Genomic DNA, 24,870 nt, shown 5'->3' with positions numbered 1-24,870 from the left:
AGTGAATTTCTGTTAACAGCACTCAAATTCTAGGCAACACTGAAGTTATTGGCAACATGGAAATAAGTACTAAACTTTTAATTGTAAGGCTGTAACTCAAAGTCAAAATAAATCTATTATCAAAATAAGCATATCTCTTGCTCTCCCTCTCGCTATCTATCTCTCCCTCCCTCTCTCTCTATTCTCTCTCCCTCTGTCTCTCTCTCTATATACATTTATTTATTTATGTATTTCAACATTCAAAGTGTTGTGTGTTCAGAGATGCTCTTCTGCAGATCACATGGTTATTTTGAGTTACTGTCACCTTCTTGTCAGCTTGAACCAGTCTGGCAATTCTCCTCTGACCTCTCTCATTCACACCCACAGAACTGCTGCTCATTGCATATTTTTTGTTTGTCACTCCGTTCTCTGTAAACTCTAGAGACTGTTGTGCATGGAAGTCCCAGGAGATCAGCGGTTTCTGAGATACTCAAACCACCCTGTCTGGCACCAACAATCATTCCATGATTAAAGTCGTTATATCACATTTCTTCCCCATTCTGGTGTTTGGTCTGAACAACAACTGAACCTCTTGCTCGTGTCTGCATGTTTTTATGTATTGAGTTGCTGCCACACGATTGACTGATTAGATATTTGCATTAACGAGCAGGTGTACCTAATGGAGTGGCCACTGAATGTGTGTGACAGACAGATAAATTAAACAGGGTTATGGTTTCTTTGCGGCCATGCTACTGAGTTAAATTTGAGGGCTGTTTTAATGAGTCAGAGGCAGATGTTCCAAATTCATTCAGCCCACCAGTGTTTGTCAGGGAAGGAAGGAAAACTGTCATTCTTACTTGGTCTGGCCAACATCCAACTCTAGCACACAGCAACGCGGTTGACACTTAGTAAATGCAGATGCTGCGATCTTCCTTTCGTTGCTGCAACATGGTTGACTCTTAACTGTCCTCAGAAGTCAAAGATTGAGGATCGTCTTTATTCCCCAGATACATTTCCATGCATTAGGAATTTGCTGTGGTGCTGTTGGTCAGGGTGCAGCTTGTATCAAAAACAACATTCAACCATTATAAAGAATAAAGTTAGAGGGTAAAGTACAGATATGGAATAAAATTCAAAGTCAAATTAGATTAATTATCTAAGTACACACAGGTTGACAACTGATCTTTCGGCACTCTTGGTTCCTGAGTCTTGCCAGATTAACGATTTTGTTGGATTACAAGAGGTCATGAAATAATAAGGGCAAAAATGGACTGCAGAAGCTTAAAAGAGATTATTAATTAAACAAAAATTCAATGCAAATGTATTAATTACTGTGCTTACAAAGAACGTTGTTTTCTTGTTGTCTTTTTAAACATTTCATCCAGGTGAAGTTGTCTCATGTGTCTTGATCTCTCCCCATGTAATTTTTCTTGCATCAAATAAAAACTCATTAGCTCTTGTTCAATCATAAAGATACGTTTCTCTAACCCTTTGATTGATTCCCCCAACAACTCAATTAACTTGTCAACAGTAAACCTTTCAGTTTTATTTGTTTCATCATCATGGCTGCCACCTTCACTTTTATGATCGCGGCCTGTAATTTCCCTGTCCGTTAGGTGATGCACAACAGGTGCCTCATTATCGACAATCACCTCCTCATGAAGATTTTTTTTCATTAAGACTGTTTGCTATATCTTTGAAAGCACATTTTGGCATACGCAAGCAAATCATGGATAACTACTTTCCCCTTTGTACACGAAATCCTGTAAAATCATGGTCAAGCTTTTCTTCAGGCACAGTATCAAACGTCAAGGCACTTATCTTAGAAGCCATAGCTAGGATTAAGTTTATGTAAGTAAGCACAAAATATTGGGACTACCACCAACAACGGCAATGTAAATAATTAAAAGTGTGCTTTTGTCAAAATGAGTCTCGTCATAGATGGCGCTGTGTGTGCTACACACTGTTGCATCTGGTGGCCACCCAGTAAACTAGGTCTCGTAATATTATCCAAATTAAACGAGGTGCCGAACCATCAGTTTCTGGAAAATCATTGGTCAACCTGTATATGTCACCATATACGACCCCGGGGTTCATTTTGTGCATGTTTACATAATATAGCGGCACGTATTTACAAAGTAAACTACATTGTAAAAAATGGTTTAAACTGTCTGACCTAGTATCTGAAATCTCGGCAATTTACGTTCGGAATTGGTGCGGAAGCGAACAGAAGGATCTGGGGGTTGTTGTGGAAACGGGCTGAAGGGTTATTCTGAGGGGCAGTGTCAAGTTAAGGATCAACTTCCAACTTGCAACGAAACACAACAACATTCAACAATTACAATGATATGATTTGGCACGGTAGTGTAGTGGTTAGCACAACACTTTACAGTACATTCGACATGGATTCAATTCCCACCACTGCCTGCAAGGAGTTTGCATGTGTCCCCCATGACAGCGTGTTTCCTCCGCATGCTCCGGTTACTCCTCACAGTCCAAAGACGTACAAGCTGTTCAAAAGACATCAATCTATCTTCTTTAAATAAATCCAAAAAAGAATTAATACCTTTATTTTTCCAAAGCAAAAAAATCAGATCACTCAAAGAAGGCTTAAAAACGTAATTAGGTGATAAATATTCTCTTTCATACTCACTCTTTTTACAACACCTTCAAGTTAGACATTTTTTACAAAAATATTTAAGTAATTTTCCTTACATATTGGATGCTGACCTGTTAGATACTATTATGAGTATGAACCCTTCGATGAAGGGTTCTATTGGAAAAATTTATAATTTACTATTACAATGGGATAAGCATCCTTTATTTAAGATTAAACAAGATTGGGGAAAGGAAATCAATTTGACTTTCATGACGGAGGATTGGACGTGGATTCTGAAGCTGGTTAACTCTTCTTTGATCTGTGCTAGTCATTCACTGATTCAATTTAAAATTGTACAATGTTACCATCTGACGAAGGAGAGATTGTCTGAAATATTCCCTAATGTTGATAGTTATTGTGATAGATGTAAAACTGAGATGGCTACACTGACACATATGTTTTGGTCTTGTTCTATACTGGAACAGTTTTTTCAACAATTTCTAAAGCACTTAAAATTAATTTACAACCTAACAAATTAACTGTGCTTTTTGGAATAATTCCTCAAAATATCCGTGGTATCTCTGTGTCTGACCAACATGTTATGCATTTGTTACATTGATAGCTAGGAGGGCCACTTTGTTGAACTGGAAGGATACATCAGCTCCCACTTTGTCACAATGGTTCTCTCAAGTAATGCTATGTCTTAGTTTGGAGAAAATTAGAAGCCGAACCTTTGAACCTATATTTGATTTTGAGAAAAGATGGGGTTCATTTGCTCTTTATTATCATTTGAGTTAATTGATAGATTTCCTCCATGATCTAATTGTAAATTTTTGGTACATATTTTTCTTGCTGGCGTTTGATATCTATCTTTAGAAGCTTTTTGTATGACGCATGACTCCGGGGTTGAACACCTCATGGGGTTTTTTCCCCCACTTTTTCTGCTTAGTAGGGTTTTTTTAAATTAACACCAAAAATTTTTCAATCTTTAAAATAATGTTTTATTTTCTTGAGACATTGTAAGTGTTGCTTACTTTGATGTACTCGAGTTAATTTTGAATAATAATAATAATAAAAAGATTTGAAAAGAAAGACGTACAAGTTGGTAGGGTAATTTGACGTAGAAAATTGTCCCATGATTAGGCTGGCATTAAATTGGGGGATTGCTGGGGAGTGTGGCTCCAGGGGCTGGAAGGGGTGACTCCACACTCTAATAATTACATAAGGTTAGCAATAAATGGGATGAAATATGCATAAATACCAGCTATTTACAAGGTAAACAGTATTATAAACAGTGCTTTAAATTGTTCACAGTGCAGTGACAGGGGCAATAGTTAGAGGAGGGTGGTGGGGAGGCTAACTGGAATGGTTGATCAAGTTAACTGCCTGGGGGAAGAAACTTTTAAGATTATAAATGAGTCGGCAGGCATCTCAATTCATGTACAACTTCAGGGCTTGTGCAATATCCTCTGACCTTGCTAGCCACTTCACGCCAGGAGGTGCAGAGGAGACTTGGTCCAGAAATAGAACAGCTTTCAGGCACCAGAATACGAGTCTCTGAGGGAGGAGGTAGATGGCTGCAGGGGTTGCTGTATCGAGATGGAGAGTTGGCTGAGCGTGGCAAACAGATGGTCAATAGCTTCCTGCTGCTTCAGGATCGCATGCTCCTGTCGACGGACAACTTCCTTCAGGCGACCATACTCTGCTGGGTCACCTATCCTCTCAGGAAGTGTGGAAGAGACTTGACCCTAAATATCATTTAACAGTAAATGATATTTTACAAATAAACTGCAAAATAACAAGCCATGGGGCCACAAAACAAGAGAGAACAGATACTTAACACAAGGTAACTGAAGGCCAGGAGCAGCTGGTTAATAAGACAATAAGACGATAAGATATAGGAGCAGAAGTAGGCCATTCAGCCCATTGAGTCTGCTCCACCATTCAGTCATGGGCTGATCCAATTCTTCCAGTCATCCCCACTCCCCTGTCTTCTCCCCATTCCCTTTGATGCCTTGGCTAATCAAGAACCTATCTATCTCTGCCTTAAATACACCCAGTGACTTGGCCTCCACAGCTGCTCGTTGCAACAAATTCCACAGATTTACCATGCTCTGACAAAGTAATTTCTCCGCACCTCCGTCCTAAATGGACGTCCTTCAATCCTGAAGTTGTGCCCTCTTGTCCTAGAATCCCCTACCATGGGAAATAACTTTGCCATGTCTAATCTGTTCAGGCATTTTAACATTCAGATTGTTTCTATGAGATCCCCCCTCATTCTCCTGAACTCCAGGGAATACAGCCCAAGAGCTGCCAGATGTTCCTCATACGGTAACCCTTTCATTCCTGGAATCATTATCGTGAATCTTCTCTGAACCCTCTCCAACGTCAGTATATCCTTTCTAAAATAAGGAGCCCAAAGCTACACACAGTGGTCCAAGTGTGGTCTCACGAGTGCCTTATAGAGCCTGGTTGAAGCTGGCTGATCCAACAAGTGAACAAGGACTGTGGGTGAGAGCTGGGTTGAAATAGGCTGCAGTTGATGAGTTGGAAATGAGTGGCAGGAGACTCCTGTTAGCTGGCTGGAGACTGGGAGGTGCCTGCCTGTGCAGACCTGACACATCCCATTCTGTGGGGAGACTGGCAGGTCTGATGCTTGTGTGGCTGTTCGTCTCCCCGCACCGTCTCCCCGCTCCGTCTGTCTCCCCGCTCCATCTCCCCGCACGGTCTCCCCACTCCGTCTCCCCGCTCTGTCCATCTCCCTGCACGTTGCAGGCAGCTGTTTGCCAGTGTGAGAACCCACCCACCATCAGCTCCTGACTGATGTAAAATGTGCCCATCGTTTTAAAAGAGAGTTGGATAGATTCAACAGCATTACTGTGGGTTTCCTGCCCCTTTTTTCCAGCACTGCTTTTCTTTTAGCATTTCAGACGAAACTTTGATGGAATCGAGGCCCCCAATTTCCTTTCCCCACCTCAATGCAAACTAATCAAATCACCATCAGAGACACCTTTTCTTTTGCTCGAAGATGCTTTTGAGGCGAAAGGCTTTGGGTTATTATTGTGAGTTCTGTGGCTGCTGATGTGGCGATGACTCAAAAGACAGAAAGTAGATAACAGCACCATGGACACACTAGTACTGGAATGGGGTCACACAGCTTGAGCTTTTGTTTTAAACTTGCAGGAAAAGAAAATGAGATTTGCGTAATTACAGACTTGCAAATTTATTATGCTTGCATTCTTTAAAGAGATGAGTTCTATTTGTCATCAGAACATTGAAACGTACAGTGAAACGTGTCAATTGTGTCAACAACCAACACAGTCCGAGAATGTGCTGGGGCAGCCTGCGAGTGCTCCCACATTTGCATGCCCATTACTTACGAATCAAAGACATACCTAACCTGTTCCTCTTTGGAATTTGGGAGGAAACCAGACCATTTTGGAGAGAACATAGATAGTGGCAGGAATTGAACGCCGATTGCTGGTGCTATGATAGCATTGCACCAGCCGCTAGGCTACCAGACAATGGTCCTGCCATGATTTCTTTTTCAGACACAATCTGCCAATGCTTTGGTGAATGGCAGTTTCCTCTGAGTCACAAAGTTGTAGTTTCCAGTCCCACATGAATGGCAGATATCTAGGCTGATGCACCAGAACTGAGCAGAGAGAGCTCAAATGTCAAAGTTCAAAGTACATTTATTATCAAAACATATATAAAGCAGGCATTCGTTAGTCTTGTGAGACCATGGATCTGTGCCTGGAAAGTTTCCACTCTCCAGGGTGCAGGCCTGGGCAAGGTTGTATGGAAGACCAGCAGTTGCCCATGCTGCAAGTCTCCCCTCTCCACGACAGCGATGTTGTCCAAGGGAGGGGCATTAGGACCCATACAGCTTGGCACCAGTGTCGTCACAGAGCAATGTGTGATTAAGTGCCTTGCTCAAGGACACAACACATTCGCTCGGCTGGGGCTCAAACTCACGACCTTCAGGTTGCTAGTCCAATGCCTTAACCACTTGGCCACTTGCCCACCATAAACAACCCAGAGATTCATTTTCTTGTGGGCATTAACAATAAATACAAGAAATATAGTAGAATCACAATAGAAAGACCGCACCCAACATGATGGACAAACAACCAATTTGCTAAAGACAACAAACTGCACAAATACAGAAAAATGAAAAAGAAATAATATTAATTATAACAATAAATTAGCAATAAGTATTGAGAATATGAGATGAAAAGTCCATGAGTTGTGGGAGCAGTTCAGTGAAGAGATGAGTGAAGTTGAGTGAAGTTATCCCCTCTGGTTCAAGAACATGGTGGTTGAAGGGTAATAACTGTTCCTGAACCTGGTGGTGTGGGTGTGTGTGGCTCAGCAACAAGCTTTCTGCAGAAACCTAACGCCATGGCTGCCTGATCTCCAGACAGTATTGTGAAGAAGTCCTCCTGACATTTATCCCTGAATGAGCATCCTGGAGCGTGTCCCCAGCTGCAGCGTGTCAGCGCCTTCACCGGAAGGATGTCCGTGACTCACGAAGGCAGTCTACATCACCTTCTCAAAGGCACTACCGATGGGTAATGACTGCTGAGCTCGCCAGCCCCACCGAGAACACTGAAATGAATACAAGCCAGGGTAGACAATCATTTCCGTATTGGTGTTTGTGGGGGCTGTCTGTGTTGGAACAATTGGTAAACTGGTTTACCAGCAAACACTTTCATCATTGATGTTAAACCTATAGAGAGCAAACTTGCACTAGGCCAGGCACTTTGACTCATGCATTTGCCTTCAGTTACTGCATTTTCCATTTACCTTAATGTTGGTCTGGAAAGCTTATGATTTTCATTAAATCTTTAATGTAGACTTGACCACAGCACACTGATCTGTTCCAAGAGTCAAATGAATTTGTTTTTAAATATAAACTCAAACTTGAGAATGGCCTTTAATTATTGGAGCCAAGATACTCATGTTATGTTGGCACCAGAGGCACGGAGACCCTTGCGGGCTACGCCCAGCACATCCTCGGACATTGACGCATACGACATACTTCATGGTATTTTTCAATGTTTTAATGTACATATGACAAATAAAATTAATCGTATCTTATCACTGTCATATGTATGGAGCTACAGTGAAAAACTTTGTTTTGCATGCCATGCATAGAGATTAGGGATATATCTCTACCAAAGGAGCTGTTACCATGGAAACATTGGATTGTGTAGAGGGAAAGAGATTTTGAAAGAAGCGAGTGGGGGCAGTCAGCACATCTTGTGCACCACAGTTCCCAAGGAGACATTGGATTGCGCAGGGTTAGGCACTTGGTAAGGACGAAGAAAAATAAGTGAGGTTTAAGTGGAGTGAGCACTGTGGGAGTGGGCCAGTGTTAGAGTGCGGAGTTGAGGCTTTGGTGAGGAGAGGTGTCGCCCGTAGGTATTCTTTCTTTCTTATTGCATAGTTGGAGCAGTTGGGATACCAGAGAGGATAGTGGAATGGTCATCTCGTGGGATGTGTCAAGTGCTCCAATGACCCCGAGGAGAGTGCATCCAGATGCAGTTTCTAACGCTCTGCGTTAAGGAGTTGGAAATGGAACTGAATGAACTCCAGATCATTCGAGAGAGGATATACTGGGAGGCAGTTACACCCAAGGTGCAGGACACAAGAAACTGGGTGAGGGTCAGGAAGTAGAAAGGGGTTAAGGAGCCAGTGCAGAGTACCCCTGTGGCCATCTCCCTCAACAACAGGAATATCACTTTGGGGAGGGAGGATGACCTAACAGAGGAAAGTCACAGTGGATGGGTCTCTGGCACTGAGTCTGACTCTGTGACTCAGAAAGGAAAGGGGGAGAAGAGGCGGGCTGTGGTGATAGGGGAACAGAAAGGACGCTCTGTGGGCGAGAATGAGATTCGCAGAAGTTTGTTGCCCCCTGGGTGCCAGGGTCCGGGATATTTCGGATCGAGTCCTCAGCATTCTTAAGTGGGAGAGAGATCAGACAGAGCTTGCTGTCCACTTTGGTAGGACAAGTGACAAGGTCCTGCAAAGTGAGCTCAAGGAGTTAGGTGCTAAATTAAAGGACAGCACCTCCAGGGGTGTGATGTCAGGATTGCCACATGCTAGTGAGGCCAGAAATAGGAAGATTATACAGTTAACATGTGGTTAAGGAGTTGATACAAAAGGCGGTGGGGGGGGGGGCTTCAGATGTTTGGATCATTGGACTCTCTTCCAGAGAAGGTGAGACCTGTACAGAAGGGACAATTTACACCTGAACTGGAGGGGGACTAATAACCTAGCAGGAATGTTTGCTAGTTCTGCATGGGGGCGGGGGAGTGGGGGATTAAACTAGAGTTGCTGGGGGATAGGAACCACAGCACTTGAACAGATGGTGGAGGGGTTGTCAAGCCTACCTACAAAGTCAAAAGGTTGAGTATTGAGGGAGTAGTGTTTTGAGCTGTGTATATTTCAAAGTAAGGAGTATTGTAGAAAAGATGGATGAGTTTAAGGCATGGGTCAGCATGTCGAATTATGACATTGTCGCCGTTAGTGAAACTTGGTTGCAGGAGAAACAGGCCTGGCAGCTCAGTGTTCTGGGGTTCTGTTGTTTTGGATATGATAGAGTGGGAGGGATTGGAATGAAGATGATAATCTGTGTTGAGTTATCCTCCACTCAGTGCATTTTCCTGCTGAACTTGCTCTTTTGAATTGTTTTCTGAGAAAATTGACATTCTTTGCTTTGCAACCAACTGCTTCCTGGCACAGGCTGGTTAAGATGACTATTAGAGCTTTTGTAAACCAACAAACAATGAGAAGACTTGTATTAACCATTTCTATTCTGTGGGTGTGAGTGAACCTGTAATCAGCACTAAAACAAGAGGAAATCTGCAGATGCTGGAAATCTGAAATGCATCTTGTGTGTGTTACGGCGATCACCACTACATGCTTGATGTTATCAGTCCAATCAGTCGGTTCTGAGTAATCTTACCAATGTTCAGAGTACTGCAATCAATATATAACCATAGCGATGGTCTCCATCTCAGGGAGTCCAATACCTTTGGCATTACAGTCCTGAGCAGTTACTCTCCATGTTATGCAAATATCACAGCAGCAAGGCGGATAGCACGATATCATTACAGCTGGGGGCGTCGGAAAGCTGCCACCGTGGCACGTCCACGATGTTCAGCAGCACAACACAACAACAGGAGCAAAATGAGCCCCCTTTCCACCCTCCCACCCACAAACACAAACACAGTCCTTTAATCCCAGGACAGACCACCTCTGGGATTAAAAAGAAACTGTTTTTGGTCTTATTGAAATGCCCCATGCAATACAATCGACACGACCATGTAAACTGAGTCGTTTAGATAGATAGATAGATTAGATTCAACTTTATTGTCATTGTGCCGAGTACAGATACAAAGCCAATGAAATGCAATTAGCATCTAACCAGAAATGCAAAGAATAGTGTTATTTACAAAATAACTGCGAATAAAAAAAGTGCTACAGCACACAAATATAAAAGTACTGAGACAGTACAATAGGGGTGCAATACTGCTTAGCGCTGTGATGAGAGGTTCAGCAGTGTCACAGCCTCAGGGAAGAAGCTCTTCCTGTGCCTGCTGGTGTGGGAGCGGAGGCTCCTGTAGCACCTACCGGATGGGAGGAGAGTAAAAAGTCCATGGTTAGGGTGAGATGCATCCCTGATAATGCTTTTTGCCCTGCTCAGGCAGCGTTTATGGTAGATGTTCTCAATGGTGGGCAATTGGGTGCCGATAATCTGCTGGGCAGTTTTCACCACACGCTGGAGTGCTTTGCGGTCCAATACGGGACAATTGCCATACCACACTGAGATGCAGTTGGTGAGTATGCTCTCAATGGTACAGCGATAAAAGTCCGTCAGTATACCTGGGACAGAGGTGAGCTTTCTTGATGCTCCGCAGGAAATAAAGGCGCTGTTGCACCTTTTTGATCAGGATGGAAGAGTTCAGGGACCTGGTGAGATCCTCAGAAATGTGGACACCAAGGAATTTGAAGCTTGGTACATGCTCCACTACAGTTCCGTTGATGTAGATGGGGACGTGAGTGTGACTCCTGGCATGCCTGAAGTCCTCAATGACCTCCTTGGTCTTCTGGGTGTTAAGGGCCAGGTTGCTGTCGGCACACCATGTGGCCAGGTGCTGAACCTCGTCCCTGTAGGCCGTCTCGTCATCCCCTCTGATCAGACCAACCACCGTGGTGTCGTCTGCGAACTTGATTGTGGAGGTAGAACCATGTACAGGAATACAGTCATAGGTGAAAAGGGAGTACAGAAGAGGGTTCAGCACACAGCCTTGAGGCACACCGGTGTTCAGGGTGAGAGTGGAGGAGGAGAGGTTGTCTAACTTAACTGATTGGGATCTGTTAGTCAGAAGGTCCAAGGTCCAATTGCAGAGGGATGAGCTGATACCAAGCTGGGGAAGCTTGGTGATCAGCTTGGAGGGGATCACAGCATTGAATGCCGAACTAAAGTCAATGAACAGCACTCTGACGTAAGAGTTGGGGCTGTCCAGGTGGGTCAGGGCAGAGTGAAGTGCCGTGGAGATGGCATCCTCTGTTGACCTGTTGGTGCGATAGGCAGATTGATGGAGGTCCAGGGATTTCAGATGTGATAGAACCAGTCTCTCAAAGCACTTTGCAATGATGGGGGTGAGTGCAACTGGGTGGAAGTCATTCAGGCCCGTGGCAGTGGAATGCTTTGGCACTGGCACGATGGTGGCAATCTTTACTGATCCCAAAGGACATCACAGTAGCATTAGGAGTGCACAGATATAAATATTAGAAGAGAAATAGAAAGAATAAAAAGTAAGTTACCATAAACCATGTAACAGGAAGAGGTCATCACTTCACCAGCTCCTTCACCTTTGGAGCTGCACAGTTGTCTTAGTCTGTTACTAAAAGTGCTCCTCTGTTCAGCCAAGGTGATGTGCAGAGGGTGAGAAACATTGTCCAGAATTGCCAGGATTTTCTGTAGGGCCCTTTGTTCTACTGCAGCCTCCGGTGTGTCCAGTTTGACCCCTGTAACAGAGCCAGCCCTTCTAATCAGTTTATTGAACCTGTCGGCATCACCTGTGATGATGCCATTGCCCCAGCACACCACTGCATAGAAGATTGTACTGGCGACAACAGACTGGTAGAACGTGTGAAGGAGAGGCCTGCAAACTCCAAAGGACCTCAGTCTCCTCAGGGAGTAGGGGAGACTCTGGCCCTTCTTGTACAGAGCCTTCGTGTTGGTGCTCCACTCAAGTCTGTCATCCAGGTGCACCCCCAGGTAGTTGTAGGTCCTCACCACATCCACATCCTCACCATCAATAGTAACAGGGAGCATAGCAGGCTTAGTTTTCCTAAAGTCCATCACCATTTCCTTTGTCTTACTGATGTTGAGCTGCAGATGATTCAGCCTGCACCATTTGACCAGGTCCTCCACCAGGGCCCTGTATTCATCCTCCTTTATACACCCGACTACTATTGAGTCACCAGAGAACTTACTGGTCTGCCTTCTTAGTTACCTTTTAAAAAAACTCAGTCGAGTGAGTGAAACTAAACTCCCCCCACAGAAAGCCATGATGATTATCCGTGACCAGCCTCTGCCTCTGCAAATGAGCACCAAATCTATCCCTTAGAATGCTCTCTGTTTGTATTGTATCCCTACCCCTGATGTAAAGTTCACCAGCCGGTAGTCACCTGGCCTGTCCCTGCTGCCTTTTTTAAATAAAGGAACAACATTACCGATTCTCCAGTCTTCTGCTACTCACAGATAGAAAATATAATGTCAAACAGTACAGGCCCTTTGGCCCACAGTGTTGTGCTGACCTCTTAACCTACTCCAAGATCAATCTAACCCTCCCCTCCTACATTTTTCTATCATCCATGTGTCTATCTAAGAGTTTTCTAAATCCCCCTAATATATCTGCTTTTATCACCACACCAGGGAGGGTGTTCCACACACTCATCACTCTGTGTAAAAAGCCTATCTTTGACATTCCCCTATACATTTCTCCCATTCCTCCAATCACTTTACAATTATGCCCCCTGATATCAGCCATTTCCACCTTGGGAAAAAACACCCCTGGCTGTGCACTCTTATCAATGCCGTTTGTCACCTTGACACCTCTCATCCTCCTTCACCCCACCTATCGTCATACGGCACGCTCTCTGATCCGGGCAGCAGCCTGGTACATCTCCTCTGCACCCCCACAATCAGATTCACCTTTATTGTCACTGAAATATGTTAGGTATTCTGTTATTTTGTGGCAGCAGTGCAGTGTATAAAAATTATTATTAGTTTAAAATAAATATATACAGTAAATATATATAGATAGATGGATAGATGGAGAGATAGATAGTGTCAAAAGAGGAATAGTGACGTAGTGTTCATAGGTTCATTGACTGTTCACAAATAAGATGGCGGAGGGGAAGAAGCTGTTCCTGAATGATTGAGTGTGGGTCTTCAGGCTCCTGTCCCTCCTCCTTGGCGGTGGTAATAGTGAGACCTCACGGGAGGTACTGGAGGAGCCAGGTGGCTGCTCTTCACAGTTACACCATTGCCTTTACGGGTGCTCTGGGGTAACAGGACGCTGTTAAAAATGCTGAGGTTCCACGAGGCTTTCTTTTAATTCCTCTGTTTTCTCCTTATATCCTCTGCTGATGTGACTGTAGCTGACAGACTTCTCACTATCTGCTAATTTTATGAATGCAGCCAAGGCTGAAGTTGAATTGGAAGAGGTTGGCAGAGTTGAGGTTTGGTTTCAGTCTCCTGGTCTGATTAATAGCGGTATGTCCGGACAGCCTAAGGAAAGAGAACTGCCCAAGGTTCAAGGTGGGCTTCCAATCTGCCACCTGCTTTTCTGTATTTCTGTCCAACACCTGTCTCTCCCTTGTTGAGACACTTAAAGTGTATTCAATGGGATGGTAGTTAAAAGGCTAGCTTAACAATTTGCAGTGCCAGTGTTGGGAGTTCAACTCCCACCGCTGTCTGTAAGGAGTTTGTACGCTCCCCCCATGACTGTGTGGGTTTCCTCAGGGTGCCTGGTTTCCTCCCACATCCCAAAGACATCCAGGTTGGGGTTAGTGAGTTGTGGGCATGCTAAGTTGATGCTGGAAGCATGGCAACACTTGTGGGCTGCCTCCAGCGTATCCTCGGACAGTGTTGGTCGTTAACATGAACGGCGCACTTGACTGTCTGTTTTGATGTTTCAACGTACGTGTGACATTAAATCTCATCTCTTTAAAGTATGCGGGTATAATAAATTCTAAAGTCTGTAATTCCCTGGATCTCATTTTGTTTCTCCTGCATCCTTTAAGTTTAAAATAAGAGCTTGGGATTTTTAAACAAACTTCCAATGTGAACCATGCTTGAATTTTGCCTTTCAATAATCTTTGCAAGCAATTCAGCCAAAACCTTCTAGAAACCTGAGAACAATATTCCCTCACTATCAAAGGTCCCTGAACCAGCATGGATAAGTTCACTCACCTCGACATTAATTGATTCCACAACATACCGACTCACTTTCAAAGACTCTATAACTCAACTTCTCATTATTTTTAGTTGCCCAATCTCAAGTTCAAGTTTAACCTTATTGCCATCTGTCTGCACGTATATACAACCAAACGAAACCTGAGGGAAGAGGTTTTTACCCAGTCTGGCAGTTCTAGTCCTGATGCTCCAGGACCTCCTTACTGACGGTAGAGGGTCAAAGAGATTGTGGAATGGGTGGTTCAGATGCTCAACAATGCTTCAGGTACAATTCTGCAACTGTAATGCAATTTGTCTTTTTTTCCACAATGGTTGTTTGTCAGTCTTTGTTTTATTTCATAAATTCTATTGTAATAAGCAGCATGGGCAACTGCTGGTCTTCCGTACAACCTTGCCAGGCCTGCGCCCTGGAAACCTTCCAAGGCGCAAATCCATGGTCTCATGGCCTAACGGATGCCTATAATAATTTTAATTCATTATTTTCCTGTAAATGCCTGAAAGAAAATGAATCTCAAGGTGGTGCATGGTGATACATACTTATTTTGATAATAAATTTTACTTTGACTTTGAGGGAGCAGAAACAGCTTAGAAGAGTTGAGTTGATGAATCAAATCTCATTTCTTCACCCTCAGCAAAAATACAGCCCAGCCTCAGCTCAGTGGAGAGGACGAGCCCGGACTGTGAAAGGTTAAGCAGTAAAGTTTCAAATAATATCCACAAAACTGAAAACATTTAAATGTGGTATTATGAAATAGATTTACCGGGCCTCCCCAGGTTATGAATGGCATGACTTGCCCAACTTTATGCAAATCTTCCCAAGCATTTTTACACAAGTGATGATGATAATATATCATTTAATAGTGTCTGTTACTATTGATGCAGCATATCAATTATGGGTTAATCACTGGAATGGAAGAATTATTGCAAATGTGCGTAGAAGTGATATGAAATGTGAGTTATGGAGAGTGAATGTTTAACTACAGACAGTTACAGATAGTTTCAGGAACAGAACCGGGGACTGCGGTACAGTACTTACTGCCTGTTTCATTTTAAGTCTTTAGTTTAGATGGTGAAATGTTCAAATTGTTGCATTAAAATATTGGTGAATGAATGTTTTTCAGAGAATATTTTGAATGAATCATTAGGAGATTCTGATGTGATGTGAGTGTGAGTGAGTGAGTGTATGTGTGAGTGAGTGTGAGTATGTGTGTGAGTGTGTGTGTATGTGAGAGTGTGAGTGTGTGTATGTGTGTGTGTGTGTGAAGAGTGAGAGTGTATGTGTGTGAGTATGAGTGTGTGTGTGTATGTGAGAGTGTGTGTGTGTATGTGAGAGTGTGTGTGTGAGTGTGAGTGAGAGTGTATGTGTGTGAGTGTGAGTGTGAGTGTGTGTATGTGTGTGAGTGTGAGTGTGAGTGAGAGTGTATGTGTGTGAGTATGAGTGTGTGTGTATGTGAGAGTGTGAGTGTGTATGTGTGTGAGTGTGTGTGAGTGTGTGAAGAGTGAGAGTGTGTGTGAGTATGAGTGTGTGTGTATGTGAGAGTGTGAGTGTGTGTATGTGTGTGAGTGTGTGTGAAGAGTGAGAGTGTATGTGTGTGAGTATGGGTGTGTGTGTATGTGAGAGTGTGAGTGTGTGTATGTGTGTGAGTGTGTGAGTGAGAGTGTGTGAATGGGTGTATGTGTATTTCATCTCTAACATACTGGAACAAAACTGCATTATTTGATATTGTAAAGCAGCACAGATGATACTTCAGTTATCTTTTGGTATGACAGTTTTGTTTTGACCTCATTTCTTGTGCAACACTCTTCAAAGACTTCCTGTGATAGACAAAGATCCTAACACGACTTGCGATTGAAGTGTTTTGATTCTCTCTGTTCCTTTCAAGAGCCATTTGCTTTTCCCCCCGCAGCAAGTCTTACTTTGCTTGACAGACCAGAATCATAACTTATCAAGACAAGCTCCTCTTTTCTACCCACAGACTCTCGCCTCCCGATCATCAGCACAGTGATGGGCCGTTTCCTCGATGAGCTCTGTAATTGGAAATTGGTACATTATTGCCACATGTCCTAAGGTATGGTGAAAAAACTGTATTTTGCATGCCTTCTCTACAGATCATTTCATTATAACAGTGCATTGAGGTAGAACAAGATAAAACAGTAACTGAATCAAGTGTTACACTTACAGGGAGAGTGCAAACCAGGTAGATTGTGAGGTCAAGAATACATCTTATCGTACGAGGGGACTATAGTCTTATAACAGTGGAGTTGAAGCTGTCCTTAAGCCTCAAGAACATTAAGGATCCAGAGTAATAATTATTTTGTTCTCCTTTATAGTTATGTACTGGAAATGGTATTAAACAATCTTGAATCTTGGTGTATGTGCTTTCAGGCTTTTGTATCTTCTGCCCAAAAGGAGACAGGAGGAGAGAGAATGTCTGGGGTGGGTGGGGTCTGTGATTACGCTGGCTGTTTAACTGAGGCACTGGGAAGTGTAGGCAGAGTCCATGGAGGTGGTTTCAGTGATGCAGTAGCACAACTCTCCGCAGTTTCTCATGGTCACAGACAGAGCAGTTGCCATACTGAGCAACACACACAAAATGCTGGTGCAACTCGGCGGGCCAGTCAGCATCTGTGGACAAAAGTACAGTCAACATTTTGGGCCAAGATCCTTCAGCGCGATGAGCCGTGATGAATCCAGATAGGATACTTACCGTGGTGCGTTGATAAAAATAGGAAAGGGACAGGGGGAACATGTTGGATTTCTTTAGCCTCCTGAAGAAAGACAAAGTGTGCAAATAAAAAAATAAATACACAAACAAAACAAATAAAGAGATAATATTGAGAAGATGAGTTGTAGAATGAGACAATAGATTGTGGAATTAGTTCACTCTCGAGGAGAATGAAGCTATCCTCCCTGGTTCGAGAGCTTGACGGTTCAGGGGTAATAACAGTTCCTGAAGCTGGTGCTGTGAATCCCGAGGCTGTTGTCCCTTCTTCCTGATGCCAGCAGTGAGGAGAGAGCGTGACCTGGATTGTGGGGGCCTTGATGATGGACGCTGCTATCCTGTGACAGCGCTCCCTGTTTCATCAGGCATCTTAGTGAGCACCGAAGTTCCTTAACAAATCATACAGATCCTGGGACTGAACAAAATAATCAAGATACTTAAAACTAAAGAGACTGCCAGTTTGGCTTTTTAAACATAAGAGATTCTGCAGATAATGGAAATCTAAAGCAGCAAGAACAAAAGCAACACACATCAAAGTTGCTGGTGAATGCAGCAGGCCAGGCAGCATCTCTAGGAAGAGGTGCAGTCGACGTTTCAGGCCGAGACCCTTCGTCAGGGCTAACTGAAGGAAGAGTGAGTAAGAGATTTGAAAGTGGGATGGGGAGGGGGAGATCCAAAACGATAGGAGAAGACAGGAGGGGGAGGGATGGAGCCAAGAGCTGGACAGGTGATTGGCAAAAGGGATATGAGAGGATCATGGGACAGGAGGCCCACGGAGAAAGAAAAGGGGGAGGGGGGGAAAACCCAGAGGATGGCCAAGGGGTATAGTCAGAGGGAGAAAAAGGAGAGAGAGAAAAAGAATGTGTGTAATGTGTGTAAATAAATAAATAACGGATAGGGTACGAGGGGGCGGTGGGGCATTAGCAGAAGTTTGAGAAGTCCCCCTCCCACTTTCAAATCTCTTACTAGCTCTTCTTTCAGTTAGTCCTGACAAAGGGTCTCGGCCCGAAACGTCGACTGTACCTCTTCCTAGAGATGCTGCCTGGCCTGCTGCGTTCACCAGCGACTTTGATGTGTGTTGCTTTAAATTCCAGCATCTGCAGAATTCCTCGTGGCAGCAAGAACAAAACCCCGGAGGAACTCAGCAGGTCAGGCAGCATCTCTGGAAATGAATGAACAGTCGAGGATTCAAGCCGGGACTCTTCATCAGCACTGGGAAGGAAGGAGGAAGAAGGCAGAATAATGAAGTGTGGGGAGGGGAAGGGGGACAGGCTGGAAGGTGACGGGGGAGAATAGGTGGGTGGAGGAGGGTGGATGAACTACGAAGCTTGAAAAGGTAAAGGGCTGGAAAAGAAGGAAGCTGATAGGAGAGGAGGGTGGACCGTGAGAGAAAGGGAAGAGGAGGGGTTGTAGGGGGAAGTAATAGACAGGAGAGGAGAAGAGTTAAGGGGCCAGAGTGGGGAATTGAAGGAGAGGGAAGGGGGAAGGGGAAAATGACTAGAAGTTGGAGAAATTGATGTTCATGCCTTCAGGTTAGATGGAATGTGAAATTTTTTTTTACATTTGTTTTGGAAGGATATTATGTATTTGAAGACCTTAAATTCTGCTTCATATTAATGTAGTTTCTCAACTGAAATTAAATCTTTGAAAAGCTTAATCAAGAATCTGCTAACAATGAGTTATTGTGGTTCTGAGTGTTGGTTTCCTGTTTACCAGACAGTGAAATTGGTGCAAGTGATAAATCTTACACTTGCCAGGCACAAAATCTTTGCAAATCCTGTGTAAAAAATCAACAAAAAAGTTCAGCTCTTGCTAATAAAGAGGCACGAATACGGAGAATATTGGAACTTTTCCCATGTTTTTTTTCAGTCTCATTATTACCATCAAAGAGGAGGTACAGGAGCTTGAAGACACAGTCAGCATTGTTTAGGAACAACTTCACTCTGCCATCAGATTTCTGAACAGTCATGAACATTACCTCCCTACTTTGCTTCCTTTTGGCACGACTTGTTTCTCTATCTCTCTTATCGGATCATATAATCATGAATTGCACTGTGCTGCTGCCACATATGTCAGTGATTGTAAACCGTTTGTGGACGTAACGCAGTGTTGGAACCAGCAGTAAATCAGAACTTTCCACTAAGCACCCCAGGTGCTTTCAACATGGGGGTTGGAGCTTTTAAAGTTCAAACTAAATTTATTATCAAAATACATATATATCACCGTATACAATCGCAAGATTCATTTTTGCAGGCATTCACGGTAAATACAAAGAAACAAGCATAATAATAATAAATAAGCAATAAATATTGAGAACATGAGATGAAGAACTCCTGAAAGTGAATCTTTTAGGCTGAGATTGAAGATGTTTATCAACTAAAAAGAGGATTAAAAACGTGTAAACAAAACAAAAACAAAAAAACTTTGAGTTCTTATGGTGTTCACCCTGACCTTGAACTCAGTTTCCCTTCTCACAGATGCTGACTGACCCGCTGAATGTTTCCAGCTCTTTCTGCTTTTACTTTTTACAATTGTAGTGAGAAACACACCCACCAGGTGCCAAGCCAGAGAGGAATTAGAAGTGAATTTGCATTTCGAGAAGTTGCCATCGTAAACCACAGGCACACAGCAATTCTGCATAGATAGCACTTCCTTTGTCAAACCACGATGGATATTTTTGTTGACTTGCATTTAGACTGGTGAATTGTTAGGTTAAACAGTTAAGGCTGATTTATACTTGTGCATCAAATGTACACCGTAGATACCACGTACCCTACGCCGAACCCTACACTGTAGAGTGACGTGCACCTCCCCAAAAAAGTAACTCATGAATCACAATAACGCAAACTGCAACAACTGTGATTGGTCGGCTTGGTAGCATCGCATTTCCTCCTACGTATTTCCCATTGCTTTTCTTCGCCATGCCTGTACACTGATGCGAAATAAATTATTGGAGACGATGAACCAAATCGTCAAATCTACCTGCCGACATCGGAAAATATTTGAAATGCATTTCCTCGTCCATGTCTCTCGCGAAGAAACTCAACACAGTGGCATAGAAACCCCACCGCCAACTAGCGTTTTGGCGGTGAATTGCAGAGTGACGCAGACACAACTATGCATGCTCGCGACGGCATAGGGCTACGCAAAAGTATAGATTAGGCCTATGGCGTAGCCCGTACGCACAAGTATAAATCAGCCTTTAGGCAACAGAGTTTTTTGTTGAGTACAGGTACGTGCTGTGAGGGAGTTTCTGCGCAAAACATGATTGATTGAGTGGTTGATTTTTGTTTGTGTGTATTTTTTCATTAATTTTATTCAAAGTTCAAAGAAAATTTATTATCAAAGTACATATGTGTCACCATATACAAGCCTGAGATTCATTTTCTTGTGGGCATTCACAGTAAATAAAAAACAACCCAAAAGAGTCAATGAAAGAGCACAAAACAAGATAGACAAACAGCCAATGTTCAAATGACAACAAAGGGCAAAAACAAAATAAAAGCAATAAATATCGAGAACATGAGATGAAGACTCCTTGAAAGTGAGTCCATAGATTCTGGTAACAGTTCAGAGTTGGGGTGATTGAATTGAGTGAAGTTATCCCCTCTGGTTCTAGAGCCTGATGGTTGAGGGGTAATAAATGTTCCTGATTGAATTGCATTTTTTTGTTTTCCTGTAAATGCCCACAAGAAAATGAATCTCGAGGTGTATATGGTGATATATACTGTATGCACTTTGATAATAAATTTATTTGAACATTGATTGGTTGTTCCTCATGTCTGATCATACCACCAAACCTGGCAGGGGATTGGTATGGAAGGATCAGTACAGGGTTTGGTGTGGATGGATCAGTACAGGGTTTGGTGTGGAAGGATCAGTATAGGGTTCGATGGGGAAGGATCAGTATAGGGTTCGGTGGGGAAGGATCAGTATAGGGTTCGGTGTGGAAGGATCAGTACAGGGTTCGGTGGAGAAGGATCAGTATAGGGTTCGGTGTAGATGGATCAGTATAGGGTTTGGTGGGGAAGGATCAGTATAGGGTTTGGTGTGGATGGATCAGTATAGGGTTCGGTGGGGAAGGATCAGTATAGGGTTCGGTGGGGAAGGATCAGTATAGGGTTCGGTGTAGATGGATCAGTATAGGGTTCGGTGGGGAAGGATCAGTATAGGGTTTGGTGTGGATGGATCAGTATAGGGTTCGGTGGGGAAGGATCAGTATAGGGTTCGGTGGAGAAGGATCAGTATAGGGTTCGGTGTAGATGGATCAGTATAGGGTTTGGTGGGGAAGGATCAGTATAGGGTTTGGTGTGGATGGATCAGTATAGGGTTCGGTGGGGAAGGATCAGTATAGGGTTCGGTGGGGAAGGATCAGTATAGGGTTCGGTGGGATGGATCAGTATAGAGTTCGGTGTGGAAGGATCAGTATAGGGTTCGGTGTGGAAGGATCAGTATAGGGTTTGGTATGGAAGGATCAGTATAGGATTCGGTGGGGAAGGATCAGTATAGGGTTCGGTGTGGAAAGAGCAGTATAGGGTTCGGTGTGGAAGGATCAGTATCGGGTTCGGTGTGGAAGGATCAGTAAAGGGTTCAGTGTGGATGGATCAGTATAGGGTTCGGTGTGGATGGATCAGTATAGGGTTCGATGGGGAAGGATCAGTATAGGGTTCGATGGGGAAGGATCAGTATAGGGTTCGGTGTGGAAGGATCAGTATAGGGTTCGGTGGGGAAAGATCAGTATAGGGTTCGGTGGGTATGGATCAGTATAGGGTTCATAGAAAACGTAGAAAATAGGTGCAGGAGTAGGCCATTTGGCCGTTGGAGCCTGCACCGCCATTCAGTATGATCATGGCTGATCATTCAACTCAGAACCCTGTACCAGCCTTCCCTCCATAGCCCCTGATCCCTTTAGCCACAAGGGCCTTATCTAACTCCCTCTTAAATATAGACAATGAACTGGCCTCAAATGTTTCCTCTGGCAGAGAATTACGCAGATTCACCACTCTCTGTGTGAAGAAGTTTTTCCTAATCTCGGTCCTAAAAGGCCTCCCCTTTATCCTCAAACTATGACCCCTCGTTCTGGACATCCCCAACATTGGGAACAAGTTTCCTGCATCTAGCCTGTCCAATCCCTTTAGGATTTTATACGTTTCAATAAGATCCCCCCTCAATCTTCTAAATTCCAACGAGTATAGGCCTAGTTGATCCAGTCTTTCATCAAATGAAAGTCCTGCCATCCCAGGAATCAATCTGGTGAACCTTCTTTAGACTCCCTCTATGGCAAGGATGTCTTTCCTCACTGCGGTAGTACCTCCCTGCTCCTATACTCGAATCCTCTTGCTACGAATGCCAGCATACCATTCGCCTTTTTCACCGCCTGCTGTACCTGCATGCCCACTTTCAATGACTGGTGTATAATGACACCCAGGTCTCGTTGCACCTCCCCTTTTCCTAATCGGCCACCATTCAGTTAATAATCTGTTTTCCTGTTTTGCCACCAAAGTGGATAACCTCACATTTATCCACATTAAATTGTATATGCCATGAATTTGCCCACTCACCCAACCTATCCAAGTCACCCTGCATCCTCTTAGCATCCTCCTCACAACTAACACTGCCGCCCAGCTTCGTGTCATCCGCAAACTTGGAGATGCTGCATTTAATTCCCTCGTCTAAGTCATTTATATTGTAAACAACTGGGGTCCCAGCACTGAGCCTTGCGGTTCAGTGTGGATGGATCAGTATAGGGTTCGGTGTGGAAGGATCAGTATAGGGTTCGGTGGGGAAGGATCAGTATAGGGTTCGGTGTGGATGGATCAGTATAGGGTTCGGTGGGATGGATCAGTATAGGGTTCGGTGTGGATGGATCAGTATAGGGTTCGGTGTGGAAGGATCAGTATAGGGTTCGGTGGGGAAGGATCAGTATATGGTTCGGTGTGGATGGATCAGTATATGGTTCGGTGTGGATGGATCAGTATAGGGTTCAATGGGGAAGGATCAGTATAGGGTTCGGTGGGGAAGGATCAGTATAGGGTTCGGTGTGGAAGGATCAGTATAGGGTTCGGTGGGGAAGGATCAGTATAGGGTTCGGTGGGGAAGGATCAGTATAGGGTTCGGTGGGGAAGGATCAGTATAGGGTTCGGTGGGGAAGGATCAGTATAGGGTTTGGTGTGAAAGGATCACAGTAAAGGTTCCTTCCTCTACTTGAGAAGGAGGGACCAGTTTGGGTGAGGAAGCTGCTCAATTATTTTAGTCGTGTGGTACCCCAGGGGGCCACAGGGGTGTTCACAGTCCCATTGGTTTGAAGGAATAGAACACAACCTCATCCAGTGACTCTGATTGCAAGTCTGAAAGAGAATGCATGCTTTATTCTTGTAAATATGTTTTATTATGAATATAGTTGATTTGATATTAATCTATCTGACAATCACAGAAAACGATATTGGTAAAAGACGGGATGAGGTCCTACAAGGTGAATTTAGGGAGTTAGGAGATAAACTAAAAAGTAGGACCACAAAGGTAATAATCTCTGGATTACTACCAGTGCCACGTGCTAGTCAGAGTAGAAATAGGAGGATATTTCAGATGAATACGTGGCTTGAAAAATGGTGCAAGGGGAAGGGATTCAAATTTCTGGGACATTGGAACCAGTTCTGGGGTAGGTGGGACCGGTACAAACAGGACGGTCTGCACCTGGGCTGGACTGGAACCAATGTCCGAGGGGGAGCGTTTAATGCTGTTGTTCAGGAGGATTTAAACTAATGTGGCAGGGGGATGGGAACAAGTGCAGAGAGACAGAGGGGTGTAAAATGAGTGTAGAAGCAAAAAGTAGTAAGGTGAAAAGTAAAAGTGGCAGGCCGGCAAATCCAGGGCAAAAATCAAAAAGGGCCACTTTTCAACATAATTGTATAAAGGCTAAGAGTGTTGTAAAAGCGCGCCTGAAGGCTTTGTGTGTCAATGCAAGGAGCATTCGTAACAAGGTGGATGAATTGAATGTGCAGATAGTTATTAATGAATATGATATAGTTGGGATCACAGAGACATAGCTCCAGGGTGACCAAGGATGGGAGCTCAACATTCAGGGATATTCAATATTCAGGAGGGATAGAAACATAGAAACATAGAAAATAGGTGCAGGAGTAGGCCATTCAGCCCTTTGAGCCTGCACCGCCATTCAGTACGATCATGGCTGATCATCCAACTCAGAACCCTGTACCTGCTTTCTCTCCATACCCCCGATCCCTTTAGCCACAAGGGCCATATCTAATTCCCTCTTAAATATAGCCAATGAACTGGCCTCAACTGTTTCCTGTGGCAGAGAATTCCACAGATGGAATTCCATAGACATGAAAGAAAAGGAGGTGGGGTAGCATTGCTGGTTAGAGAGGAGATTAACGCAATAGAAAGGAAGGACATTAGCCGGGAGGATGTGGAATCGATATGGGTAGAGCTGCATAACACTAAGGGGCAGAAAACACTGGTGGGAGTTGTGTACAGGCCATCTAACAGTAGTAGTGAGGTTGGGGATGGCATTGAACAGGAAATTAGAAATGTGTGCAATAAAGGAACAGCAGTTATAATGGGTGACTTCAATCTACATATAGATTGGGTGAACCAAATTGGTAAGGGTGCTGAGGAAGAGGATTTCTTGGAATGTATGCAGGATGGTTTTTTGAACCAACATGTTGAGGAACCAACTAGAGAGCAGGCTATTCTAGACTGGGTATTCAGCAATGAGGAAGGGTTAATTAGCAATCTTGTCGTGAGAGGTCCCTTGGGTAAGAGTGACCGTAATATGGTGGAATTCTTCATTAAGATGGAGAGTGACATAGTTAGTTCAGAAACAAAGGTTCTGAACTTAAAGAAGGGTAACTTTGAAGGTATGAGATGTGAATTAGCTAAGATAGACTGGCAAATGATACTTAAAGGGTTGACGGTGGATATGCAATGGCAAGCAATTAAAGATTGCATGGATGAACTACAACAATTGTTCATCCCAGTTTCAAAAGAATAAACCAGGGAAGGTAGTGCACCCATGGCTGACAAGGGAAATTAGGGTTAGTATCAAT

General features: G+C 43.7%; 1 protein-coding gene across 4 annotated transcripts in view; it reads left to right on the top strand.

Moving 5' to 3' along the window:
* Window positions 1-24,870, top strand: part of LOC140186044 (proteinase-activated receptor 2-like) — a 41,174-nt gene that overhangs the window by 1,358 nt on the left and 14,946 nt on the right. For 3 of the 4 annotated variants that reach the window (XM_072239868.1, XM_072239864.1, XM_072239867.1), the window contains exon 2: window positions 16,055-16,147. The gene's annotated coding sequence lies outside the window, so the exon portion shown is untranslated. Of the gene's footprint in view, window positions 1-14,960; window positions 15,030-16,054; window positions 16,148-24,870 lie in introns of those variants that run through there. The other variant, XM_072239866.1, reaches the window with a different exon arrangement.

This window comes from Mobula birostris, chromosome 22, assembly GCF_030028105.1.
Source record: "Mobula birostris isolate sMobBir1 chromosome 22, sMobBir1.hap1, whole genome shotgun sequence".
NCBI lineage: Eukaryota > Metazoa > Chordata > Chondrichthyes > Myliobatiformes > Myliobatidae > Mobula > Mobula birostris.
Note: the sequence above shows the minus strand (reverse complement) of the source record. Positions and strands in the feature narration are given on the sequence as shown.